At 43.0% G+C, this 12,464-nt stretch overlaps 1 pseudogene; it reads left to right on the plus strand.

Annotated features, from left to right (window-relative positions):
- Positions 1 to 12,030, plus strand: part of LOC134574849 (oocyte zinc finger protein XlCOF7.1-like) — an 80,640-nt pseudogene extending 68,610 nt beyond the window's left edge.
- The last annotated feature ends 434 nt before the right edge of the window (positions 12,031 to 12,464 follow it).

The raw sequence follows: 12,464 nt of genomic DNA on the forward strand, positions 1-12,464 counted from the left end.
ACCCCAGATAGCCATACCATGGAGCCTATTCATATAATGAAAGACTATGGGAAAGACTTTAGCTCCATGGCAATTGTACTGTGTGAGTAGGATCTGCGCGCTATTCGGTAGTTTTGTGCGCGCAGATCCCAGCTATCTGGGGATAGGTGAAATGTCTGTGTGTTATGTGTAAATGTGACTTTATGTATTTTAAAGTGTTTTATGTAGTTTTGCAACCATGTGGTTAATGGAGTCTGCCTCTAGTCCTGGATAATTGGATTACTTCTCCAATTAACTCCAGGGCAGAAGGGAGGAAGCCGGGATGCATTGTGGGGGATGTTTTTCTGCCAGCCAGGAGGGACAAAAGATACTTTTAGTAACTTTTGAACCCCTGGTCGGATTCATGCCATTTTTTAATATGTTGTTCCCCTGAATGGATTGATTGTGGATATGTATTTTTATGTGAATGTGATGTATGGTTTTAAAGTTATGAAAGTTGTGTAAAAGTATATTTTACACTGTATGCATAATGGGATTATGTGTCACACTAAGGGGAGGGGATGTGTGGGAGGTAACATCTATGTCATTGGTTCTTTTATGCCTCCCCCTGGGTGTGGCCTGTATGTGTGAGTTGGAAATAAAAGCCAGGCTGGATGAGCCAGTCCAGAGTTCCTGTTTTACCCTCAAAGTGAAGTGTCGTCTCATTATTGGGGGAAGGATTTATTGCATGCTGTTCCAGTTGACTGCTAGGAGTGTAAGCCTATTCGTATGGTTCCTATTCAACGTTCTACAGCATTCAGAGGCTTGAGAAGATTCATATGCTGCATCGGTTCGGTGATTGTGGTGTCTGCCAGAGTGCTTGGAGTCCTCGGGAAGCGCTAGGAGCATCCATTAACGGAGGTACCCGGTCGGGGTGCCAGGCGATCCGTTACATTTTCCATCCCCCTTACTAGTTTTTTTTTTTTGTACGAAAGCACCTTAGTAGCTTATGCAATGGCAGAAATGCATTGCTAGTTTGTGATCTATAATGGTTCCCACCATTTAATGTATAAGTGGCTTGGTGGTTCCTTATTCCAAAATGCATAAATAGAAAGGGTTTCTCCAGCCCTTTTTTCCCTTTGTAAATCTTTCTTTTATTATGGCATATGCGTCATGGGGTACAGAAGAGAAAGAGGAGGCATTGTGGGGTAACATGAAGTAATAATATCAAGATGGTGTGCTATGCACCTCAAAGAAAGATTGCCATTGTGTTTTTTTGTGAGACAATCATGTAAACAGAGTGATACAAGCTTGGTTGAGAAACAAAAGTAATAGAAGTAGTAAAGATATGCTTCATATACAGGTCTGGTGTTCATAGCTAAACAAGATATGACAAATTGGTCTTAAGTGTGATAATGCTTATGCCTATATTTTAAATTGAAGACTAGGTAGACAAGGCTATGGCATATTATCAATAAGAGACATTTGCTTCGGTCACCGTGCAGTAGTTAAACTAAATATGCATGTTAGAGTTGCAAATATGCTTAATCTTTAAGAGGTACGATTAATATGACAGGTCACGTTTAGTGTATTGAGTCTATCATACCAAATACGCCCTTATGCTTGTGTGTGTAAGTAGTTAGATTAGCCACATCTATACCATTGGTGTGGGACTTGAGTCGGGAAGTCAAAATGGCCGCCCTACCCCCACATGACATTCTCGTTTTTGAAAAACACAGAGGCAGACACTCCGAAGGAGATAAAGTGTTGGTTGGCGAAAGGCTCCCATTGCAAGGCCTTCAGTGTTTTAATACCCATGCATGCTATATACGTGTATGACGTGACTAATTATGCTTACGTTTTATGGCATTGCGTTTCTGTCAGAGAAGTATGCTGTGAAGCTTAACTTGGTATTAGCGCGTTCTTTAGTTAAGAGAGTGAGCCAGCGTGTGTTGCTGCATTATTTTGTGCTGACAAGTGATCGAACTAAGGCAAAAACTCTGTAGAAATTACAGTAAAGTAAAATAACAGCAGGTTAAGCCCAGGTTAAGGGCTACAATTGTACTTGTAACTAGCATGTAAAATGCAGGTGTTGTGTGTTAAAGCATGGTAAGGAAGTCCCGTTGTAGCGAGATATATGCCTTGTTCATCCATTCTCCCCTGAGTACCTATTATAGTCCCTGGGATCTGTTGTCTCAGTGGGCTTTACTTGAAGGGTCCTCCCGGCCCGCTGCCTCGGCGTTGCCGTCCAGGAGTGTCTCATTGCCATGTTCAGGGGCTCGGAGGGGTCCGCGGGTTTAGTGCGGGAATAGAGCAGGCATAGTGAGGCTTGTCGGGACTGCCTGGGTGGTCTTGAGGCCCGTGCTGTGCTGTAAAGCGGGTGTTTTGCACCAACCGAGTCCGGGTGTGCCTTGTGGCTGATGGCAGGATTAGTTCCTGTCGACTGAATAAGCCTGCGTAGGGGCTTCTCCATGATGCCTTGGGTGGTCTGGTTCCGTGCCGTTTCTGTCGGTCGGCTGTCCTCTTGTGTGCTTCTCCTCACATGGGCTCGGGCATCGCCGCGGTTGTGAGCTGGCGAGCACCGGAGTAGTGTGCCATGAAGATTCCACCCGACAGGCTGCTTTGTACAGTTACTTGACAACTGCCCTGTGTGTGCCAGAGCCTTAGTCTTCGAGTGGGGGTAAGTGGCGTGCTGTTCATTGCAGGCTGGGGCGTCCGCATTTGCCGCCATTTTGGTGGAGCCGCGATGTTTGGGTAGTGCGGTATCTGGTGTGGTACGGTTTGCAGGGTGTGGGCCGGGATAACCCCCGCCGGCCCAGGGGGGGGGAGGGAGGGGAACGGAGCCCTGTTTGCACATCCATGGGGGTCCAGCGTGACAACGTCGGGCAGGATAGCGGGGCGGCGGCCGTCCACCCCGCTCACCGCCTGAGTAGGCCTCATCCCGTAGGGACGATTGGATCGTCTTCGAGGGACTAAAACAACGAGTTGCAAGCCTCTCCTCTCTGCTAGTGCACCCCTGTGCATCGGACCACGGCTGTTGGTCGTCGATCGGGTGTGAAAATTTCTTTTTTAGAGGCTTAAAGTTCGAGTAATGCAGGAGCTGTTGGTGAATGCGACCGTTCAGTTAGGTGGTCAGGCCCCGCCCCCCTTTTTTCCCTTTGAATAATGTACTAATGACATTATTCTTTAACCCCCTTTCCTACCCACATGCTAAACACTCAAAAGCACATTTTAAAATAAGTTTTACTTAGCTTAGCCTGGGGCTGGATTAAGCTATTTGTGATTTAGGGGGCTCAACCCAAATACCCAGGATATTTATAGTATGGATAACTGTGCAGTAGTAACTTAAGGGCAAACTAAAGTTTTACACCAGGGGGGTCACACATATCCTTAAATTACAGAGCAAATTGTCAGAAACAAAAAGTGGCTCACCCCTGTATTCAATGGCTGTGTGACAGAGCTAAATAAAACTGTAAAATAATGCCAGTGTGTAGCAGTATTTGTAGAGGGAGATACCACGACTAGGGATCTCCGCTATTCCTTCCTCAAAGCTGACAGAAGCACTGTATTAATAAAGACCCTTTCCCCCCAGCAACTAGACGACACAGTTCTGGGAGTCAACTGATTTTAATGGGCCAAACTCAGCCTTTTATGCACAGACCCCAGCAGGGGTCTCCATTGTATTGAACACAATCCCCTCCTAAGAATCTCTGGGGCTGGAAGATAATTGAGTTAAAGACCTGTAAGCTAATTATCTCCCAGGAACAGAGCCCAACACAAAATATAAAAACACCCCAAAACATAATAAAAACATAAAATAACCCCACATATTATACATCCCCAAATAGCCCTGATCTGAGCGCCCAAGTTGTCCAAATAGCGCTCAGATCCATGCAGTGTAGGGGAAACGCCACCATGTTAATGTTCTAAATGGCCGCACACGTTGTCCTATGCCGCAAATAGTTCCAGGACATTCTGTGCTTTTGCCGGTCAACTTTCAAGAGCTCCTGCGTCTCCAATATGGGGTCCTCCACCTGGCTCTTTGGTAGCGCTTGTTCCCTTTAGTCTCAGGCACCTTCCCTCCAAAAAGTGCTCTCCTGGCTGAATTCAATGTAGTTTAAAACCCCGGAACAAGTTGTCCAGGAACTGCACGGTCACCTTATGCCGAAGAAGGTTCCATAACATCTGCGGCTAAGTCCCACTGAGGTGACCGTGGGCCCACGAAGTCCTCGTGCCAAAATTAGTTCCATAGTGTTCGCGGCTAAGTACCGCTGAGTACTATTCGTGGGTTTAGTTCATGTGAAGGGCCGCCAAGGAGCAAGTGTTCGGTTCCATATGAATGAAGAGAAAGTGTCATACATGGGGCACCTAGGGATAGCTGTTAATGGTGGCTGTGCAGGGTAGCTCCCAAACGGTGTTTCAGTCTTGGACCATAGTCGGTGGGCAGGATGCGAGCTTCCACACTCCTGCAGGAGTTTGTGGAAAACGTACGTGGGAAGGACCGTTTGGACCGTTTGCTGGCACGTGTTCAAGTTGGCCGGAAAAAAACTCACGCAGACTGACCAGCATGGAAAAATATAGAAAAAAATTGTTCTACCTGTTCCACTAGACAGCCTGGGCAGGAAGAAAAGAATACCGGAATGGCAATAACCAATCGCGCGGACACAAAGTGAAGTAATGAGACATCAGGTGACAAGGCAGAAAAGAAAGTAAAAAAAGTAGGGAAACAATGGCTGAAAGGACAACCAGAGAGGTGTAGAAAGGCAAAGAGCTCAAAACAAATAACACAACTGCAACGGGACACTGAATACGAACAAAGTATACAATGTCTGGGCCCACCCGTGGTTTTCTCATAAGGCAGTCTTTATTGAAGGAGCCCAAAACAGACCGTGTCCCAGCACTCTTATGTGCCTTTGTCAAGTCTAAATAACAAGTGTGAGTAGTTCATATTTATATAATCACATCCAAATAAAACCAGTGAAAAAAATCACAACGTCAAGTGCAAACAACTGGTGATCCAATTACAAATACAATTAGTGGATTTAAAACACTTGTCTGCCATCCTAGTTAAACATAGCTATTGGATACTGAATTAATCACTTGGTATTATTGTGTGGTTTCACAAATTCAGGAATAAAGTTAATTGTGAACTTTTATCACTATTTTAACTTCCTATGAAGAAATATATGCTTGTGTGTAACTCTGGGCATGCACATCGCGTCTCCAATACTCCTCTATTAGAAATATTGTACTGGGTCATTGCTGGAGAAGGCCATGCCTCCTCGATGACCAAGCAGAGAGATGAGCAGCGCAGAGTGAGTTTAATCGCTGGAGAAAAGCTTTATTTTATTAAATTTATTGGAAAAAGGAGGAGACCTATATATACCAAAAAACAGGGGCACTTTATCGTTAGGTTTGTATACCTAATGCTATAGTGTTCCTTTTTAAATATCATACTGCGGATGACCTTCCTACAGGCACTTAGTGTTGTCATTGAAGTCCATAAACTATAGCAGCATTTCATATCTGGGTCGTTTCATTGTTTGGGGAAATTAATTAGGGTATTGCATATAGGATTTTATTGACTAATACTTGGCTTCTTTATAATCCTCATTCGAATTGTAAATGGCCAGAATTGTTTTAATTCAGGGACACTGGTGGGATACCATGTCTCTTTTCTGGTTATAAAACACTCTGGATATTGGCTGAGATATTGCTCCGTCTAATCGATTGTCTGGTTGAGTCTCACCTAAAATATTATTCTGCAGTAACGGCTGCATATTCTCTGTTGGACTATAGGTGGACGTGTCAGCATGTTCGCCAGGAGTTGTTGTGAAAGGAGGAATATATATACTTTCTCAGAAAATGCACTCAGATGACTTTGTATTTTGTGCAATCAATATTCTTTTATTGTGAAAAGGTGTCATTTATTGTGTAACAGTGGCACACGTTAAGGACAACGTTTCAGTCCCTCATCGACTTTTTTCAAGACAGCCATACATAAACATAAAGCAAATTATATAGGGTGTAAAACAGGAAGTGATCATGCAACAAAGTTTCATAGATTTGCATAACTAATTGCATGAAATTATGCGCAACAGCTGAATAGTGTCTGGTTCACTAAATATTGCTAAAATGGTTAGAGAAATAGGGCAGAGATAGATGTATACAAAACAAATTGCTTACAAAAGGCTATAATGCTAGATGTAACAATGGATTAATATGGTACAATACAAAACATGTCTATTGATACTTTCTTGTGTCTCTGTTTTGCACTTTGTTATCAAGCATATAACAGCATTAAAATCCCTTTTCTGCACTAACTATTGGTGTGCTTGGATATTACTTTATGTCATATACCAGGTGGGGGAAACGGGTTTTTCCCTGCTAGCACCCTATTTTTGTAAAACTGCATGCCTCACCAAACTAGCCCATGGCAGTAGTGCATTCACTATAACATTGTGTGCACAATACAGAACCTGAACAAACTTACACAGGCTCCAGCCTGTGGGGCTGGGGCTAAACATTCCGCTACTACATTCTTAGGCAGTCATGGGGAGAGCAAAAGAGAGACTGAATCCCTCCTACATCTGGTTTTTCAATTCTTTATTTTTTTTGCGTGCATAAGGTAACAATGATGCATTCTTGGCCACAACGGTCCATATTCATCGTGTCAAGTGACATTTATAACATATATGGCTGTTATAACATTGCACAGTTTTATAATGTAAGGTTAACTCTAACAAAGAAAAATCTGTGTTGGTATCATTAGTGCCCTTTGTGAGGGTGAAGTGTGCGCGGTGTTGCCCTCTATGTGTCTGCCCTTGAGGGCTACCCCCTTTGCTTTTGTTCGAGATAGTCGCTCTCTAAGTGGTCCGCAGTGTGTCGGCAGGGGGGGGGGGTGAGGATGTCGTAGTGTAATGCGGGCTGGTGATGGCGTTGCTAGACGGGCTTCTGCCGCCCTGTGTGAGTATTCGTGGTATGTCATGGCGGTTTGCTCAGTCTAATTGTGTCAGCCACTAGGTGTTGCGGGTTGTACGGAGGTAGCATTATTGGGTTCACTATGTGTGAGCATTATAGAAAACACAGAAGAGAATGCTAAAGAAATTATCAAAGAAACCATTAAAAAAAAAAAACATTAATAGACAACATTATAAAGAGGTTTTGGTGGTTCTGCTGGTATTGAGTCTCTGACTGTATGAGACGTTCCGTCTGCATGGATGGTGGAATGTAAAGCAAAGGAAAGTCACTATTGGTTGGCTCGTTGGTGTTTCATCAAGTGGGGGATCCTCCTGGGGAGGCCCTGGCGGGGTTCCGTGGGGTAAAGTCCCGGATGGTATCTGGGTTCAGTTGGGCTATGCTCCGTCTGGACGCAGGTGCTGCTTGAAGAATACCTGTGGCTTTTAGGTGAGTTTCCAGCTCCTGTTTGTCTTGCGCCTTATATGTGGTCCCGTTGAGGGTGAATGATACGGCACGAGGAGTGCTCCATCTGTATGGGATGTCCTTGGCCCGAAGCTGGTGCAAGAGGGGTTGTAGGGCTTTTCGCCAGGCTATTGTGTTCCTGGTCAGATCTGGGAATGCTGTCAGAGATGCCCCTTCAAACATAAGGGGGGTTTTACCCCGCAGTGCCGTCGCGAGCGAGTTCTTGTCAGCCAGGGTTTGGAACCGCAGTATGAGGTCCGGCGTTGCCGCTGGCGGTGCTCGGGGTGATTTCGGCAGCCTAAACATGCCATCGATTTTTATGGTTTTGACCCGCTTCGGCGGTAGTAGGACTTCGAGTAGGCGCCTGATGTAGTGGGGTAAGTCATCCAGGCCTACCGACTCCGGTATCCCCCTCAGCTTTAAATTGTATCGTCTCCTTTGGTCCTCTATGGCATCAAGCCTGTCATTGGTAGCGGTTTGCCATTTGACCAGGTCTGTGACTGTCTGTTCGAGCCCATGAAGCCTCGTGTCTTGGGTGCTTGAGCTGGCCTCTAGCTGTGTGATTTTTGTCGTGGCGCCTTCAATGGCCTTTCTATAGTGGGCCATGTCAGCCGCCAAATCTTTGCGGAGTTCCGCCAGCATAGTCTTGATTTGTTCGGCAGTGACTGGGTCCCCGGGTTTTGGGGGTACCTGTCTGTTGTCCGGTGGTGGCCTGTAGGATGCACCTTCCAGGATTTCGGAGGTGAAATCCTCCGATGAGTAGGAGGAGAGGTCATCTTGCTGCGCCATTTTGGGCCACGCGGCCTGTTGCGAGAGCCGAAGCATCTCGCCAATGTCCCTCCCGTGGGGGCTTTTTTCGGCTTTTGCCTTCTTAGATTTCCTGCCCATGTTCTTTCAGCCCGTGTTTGGGTTGTGTGTGGGGAGGTTTTGGGCTCGATTTCCACCATAAATCTCTGATTTTATATAAGTCCTACATCTGGTTTTTATTCATTGTATTCTTTAAGTAGGCTGGCCTGTGACGTCACTGCCAGAAGCACATGGCTTAAGGAAACCATAGAATGGCCTACACACTACCCCTAGTGGTGCCTCTAAAGCATTAACCTCATTATGCTTTATTTTACATCATAAATCATTCATTTAATATCATTACATAAATTAAAAAAAGGGAATAAAAGTCTTTACAGGCTGCAAAGTTATAGAAAATAAACTGTGGAAAGACTAAAGCATAGCCCTGGATCATGCAGACGCACAGGTTACATATATATAAAGCAGAAACCCAGTTTGAAGCACGAAGGTACATGAAAAGTTGTGACCCTATAAAAACATAAAATGTAACATACAAAAAGGGTCACAACTTTTCATGTACCTTCCTTCATACTTCAAACTGGGGTTCTGCTGAAAATGTATCTTGTGATTGAGCTCCCCTACTCTGACCAATACCTTCGCCAGGTTCGCTTCCTTGCTGCTGCAGGGGACCCTGGAACGTTTCAGCCCCTGTTGCTGAAGCTTGATTGCGCTCTCTTCCACATGACCAGACTGCAGCGCTCTTCTTTCAGGCAGGTATTGTCCCCTCTGCCTCTTCAGTTCCACAAGCCGGTATCAACAGCTCTGCTTATAGTGTTTGCTCCTGACTTTACAAAGATACTTGCGGTCCTCAGGTCTAGTTCTCTTTTTTTACTTGTCCCAGGCCGGAGGGATCGTGCAGCCAGCCAACAGGTCCGAAGACTCTGTTACTGGAATCCCTAAAAATCCACATGGGACACTCCATTCCTTTTGGAACGAACATACAATCATTTATATTGAACTAGGAATAGCTTTTGGGAATTGGCCCTTAAACATGTGATGACAACCATAAAAATATAAACATACATAAAGTGAAGAAAAAGAAACATCATTTCTCAAATATATAACAATTAAAATTTTCCAAATTACTGGGTGGGATGGGGACAGAAGTGGGACAAAAAAACTTTTTTGCACTTTCCTAATTTGCATATTGTAATTCTACAAATAATTTAATTTCCCAGTTTCCACCAACAGAGGGCAACGGAGAAAAAAAATCACCTTTTAAAACAAGGATATCCCAACTTGAAAACCCAAACCAGGGAGGAATTAGCCCAAATGGCCCCCATGTACCTGCGTCCCCAAAGCAGAACCCCATTCCAGACCAGCTCTCTAGTCGGTGGGAAAAAGGCCAATGTATCGGAGGGTTCCGTTACATATCTAACTTGTGCCTCTGCATGATCCAGGGCTATGCTTGTCTTCACTTTATATAAGTCTATCAGTTGATATAGTAAAACACAAGTGGAGAGCAAAACATCGCATAACTTAACAATCCGTTACAGGACCTGGGATAACAATGACAACTTTATTATTCCTTAACCATTTATGACGGAATTATTCCATCATGGATGTCCTATGTATTCTGTCATGGATGCCCTAGATCCTATTTAAATTGTACGGCACCCCACCTGCAATAAAGATTGTTAGAGAAAAAAAAAAAAGTATTTTTTTTCCAGTGGAGACCCCCCTATGCAGTACCCTTTTCTATCTATCCAGTCTTAGATTAGAAAGTTACGTTACACATGTGTAATGTCCTTATTGCATGTTATTGTACCTGCTTTTCATTCAAAATGCCGTTGTGATGCATTATATTGTCGCAGTAAAATAACATTAAAACAAAACAGGAAGAGAGATCACTGCTTTAGTAACCACCTGAGTCATCTATAGCTAGCCTGGTAAGTCCACTGCAATTAAGAAAATGTTCTAATCTAAAGTGTTTTCTTTCCAGTAGATGGTTCCATAAACAGAAATGAAATCAGTGGATTGTACACTTCAGTTTCTTCTCTGGATTATGTAACCAAAGATAACGATTTCTGTCGTGAAACTACAGAATCCGAGGAAGTAAATCTCGGAGACATTAATACGCCCATAGAACATATACAGACTGAAGATCCATCTACTCATATTAAGGAGGAATCAGTCTCATGGGAAGAAGTAACTCTCACAGACGTCTATACACCCACAGAAGATGCAGAGATAGACTATACATCTACTCATATTAAGGAGGAATCGGTCTCATGGCAAGATGGAAATCTTGTTGAAGCTTCCATTTGCACAACCAAGGGAGATGCACAAATGAACTATACAACAAAATGTGAATCTGCATCAAATGAAAAACAAATTCCTATAAACACTGCTATTTATACAGGCACAGACCATAGACAGACAGAATATCCACCTGACCTTATTAAGGTAGAATCAGCCTCATGTGAAATCAGCACTCTCTCCAGTATCCAGGTTTATACACCCATAGGAGATAAACAGACGGACTATACATCAAATAATGAATCTGTATCAAACAAAGAAGAAATTCCTGGAAACATAGACATTTATGCACCCACAGAACATACACAGACAGAATATTCATCTACTCTTATTAAGGAGGAATCAGCATCATATGAGGATGGAAATTTCACCACCTTAGACCTTCTTACCCCTACTTGTCATACTGAAATACAAAACTCTTCTGAATGTAGACAATGCTTCACTGAAACTTCAGATATTAAGAAACATGTAAGGATTCATACAGGAGAAGAAACCTCAAATCACAAACTTATGAAGATTCACACGGGAGATAAATCGTTTTCCTGTTCAGAATGCGGAAAAAGTTTCAGTCGCTCTTATAGTCTTAAGTCTCATCTAAAGATTCACACCGGAGAGAAATCCTATTCATGTTCTGAATGTGGGAAATGTTTTGCTCACTTGTCGGCTCTTAAGAGGCATCAAAGGACTCACACCGGAGATAAATCATATTCATGTTCTGAATGTGGGAAATGTTTAACTCACTTGTCAGCTCTTAAGACTCATCAAAGGACTCACACAGGAGAGAAACCATTTTCATGTTCTGAATGTGGGAAATGTTTTTCTCAAATGGTAAATCTTAAGTCACATCAAAGGATTCACACAGGAGAGAAATTATTTTCATGTGCAGAATGTGGAAAATGTTTCAGGCACTCTTCCGCTCTTAACAAACATCAAAGGACTCACACACGAGAGAAATTATTTTCATGTTCAGAATGTGGAAAACGTTTCAGAGACTCTTCCACTCGTAACACACATCAAAGGATTCACACCGGAGAGAAATCATATTCATGTTCTGAATGTGGGAAATGTTTTGCTGACTTGTCAGCTCTTAAGAAACATCAAAGGACTCACACAAGAGAGAAATCATATTCATGTTCTGAATGTGGGAAATGTTTGGCTCACTTGTCAGCTCTTAAGACACATCAAAGGATTCACACAGGAGAGAAATCATATTCATGTTCTGAATGTGGGAAATGTTTTGCTCACTTGTCAGCTCTTAAGACTCATCAAAGGATTCACACTGGAGAGAAACCATTTTCATGTTCAGAATGTGGAAAACGTTTCCGTGACTCTTCAGCTCATATTGCACATCAAAGGATTCACACAGGAGAGAAACCATTTTCATGTTCAGAATGTGGGAAATGTTTCAGTCAATTGATAAATCTTAAGACACATCAGAGGATTCACACAAGAGAAAAAACTATTTCTTGTTAAGAATGTGTGAAATGTTTCATTGTTCTATGCTACACTCCAATTAATACATTATTTGGAAATAAGAACCATTGAATGCTACCCTGCACTACTGCGCCGTGTGCCTGTCCACCTACAAATTTGCTTTTGGAAGAGCAGGGGGTAAAACAAAATACCAGGGATGACCAAACTTCATACCTGTAAGAGCCTCATGGTAAAATTTAGAAATATTCAAGAGCCACATAGAAAGTTTAATGGATTATTCCACATAAAAATTATATTTGAATTACAATTTTCTTAATATGATTTACTACCGTATATACTCGAGTATAAGTCGACCCGAATATAAGCCGAGGCCCCTAATTTTACCACAAATAACTGGGAAAACTTATTGACTCGAGTATAAGCCTAGGGTGGGAAATGAAGCAGCTACTGGTAAATTTCTAAATAAAATTAGATCCTAATAAAATTACATTAATTGAATATTTATTTACAGTGTGTGTATATAATGAATGCAGTTTGTGTGTGAA

The sequence above is a fragment of the Pelobates fuscus genome, chromosome 10 (genome assembly GCF_036172605.1).
Source record: "Pelobates fuscus isolate aPelFus1 chromosome 10, aPelFus1.pri, whole genome shotgun sequence".
Classification (NCBI taxonomy): Eukaryota; Metazoa; Chordata; class Amphibia; order Anura; family Pelobatidae; genus Pelobates; species Pelobates fuscus.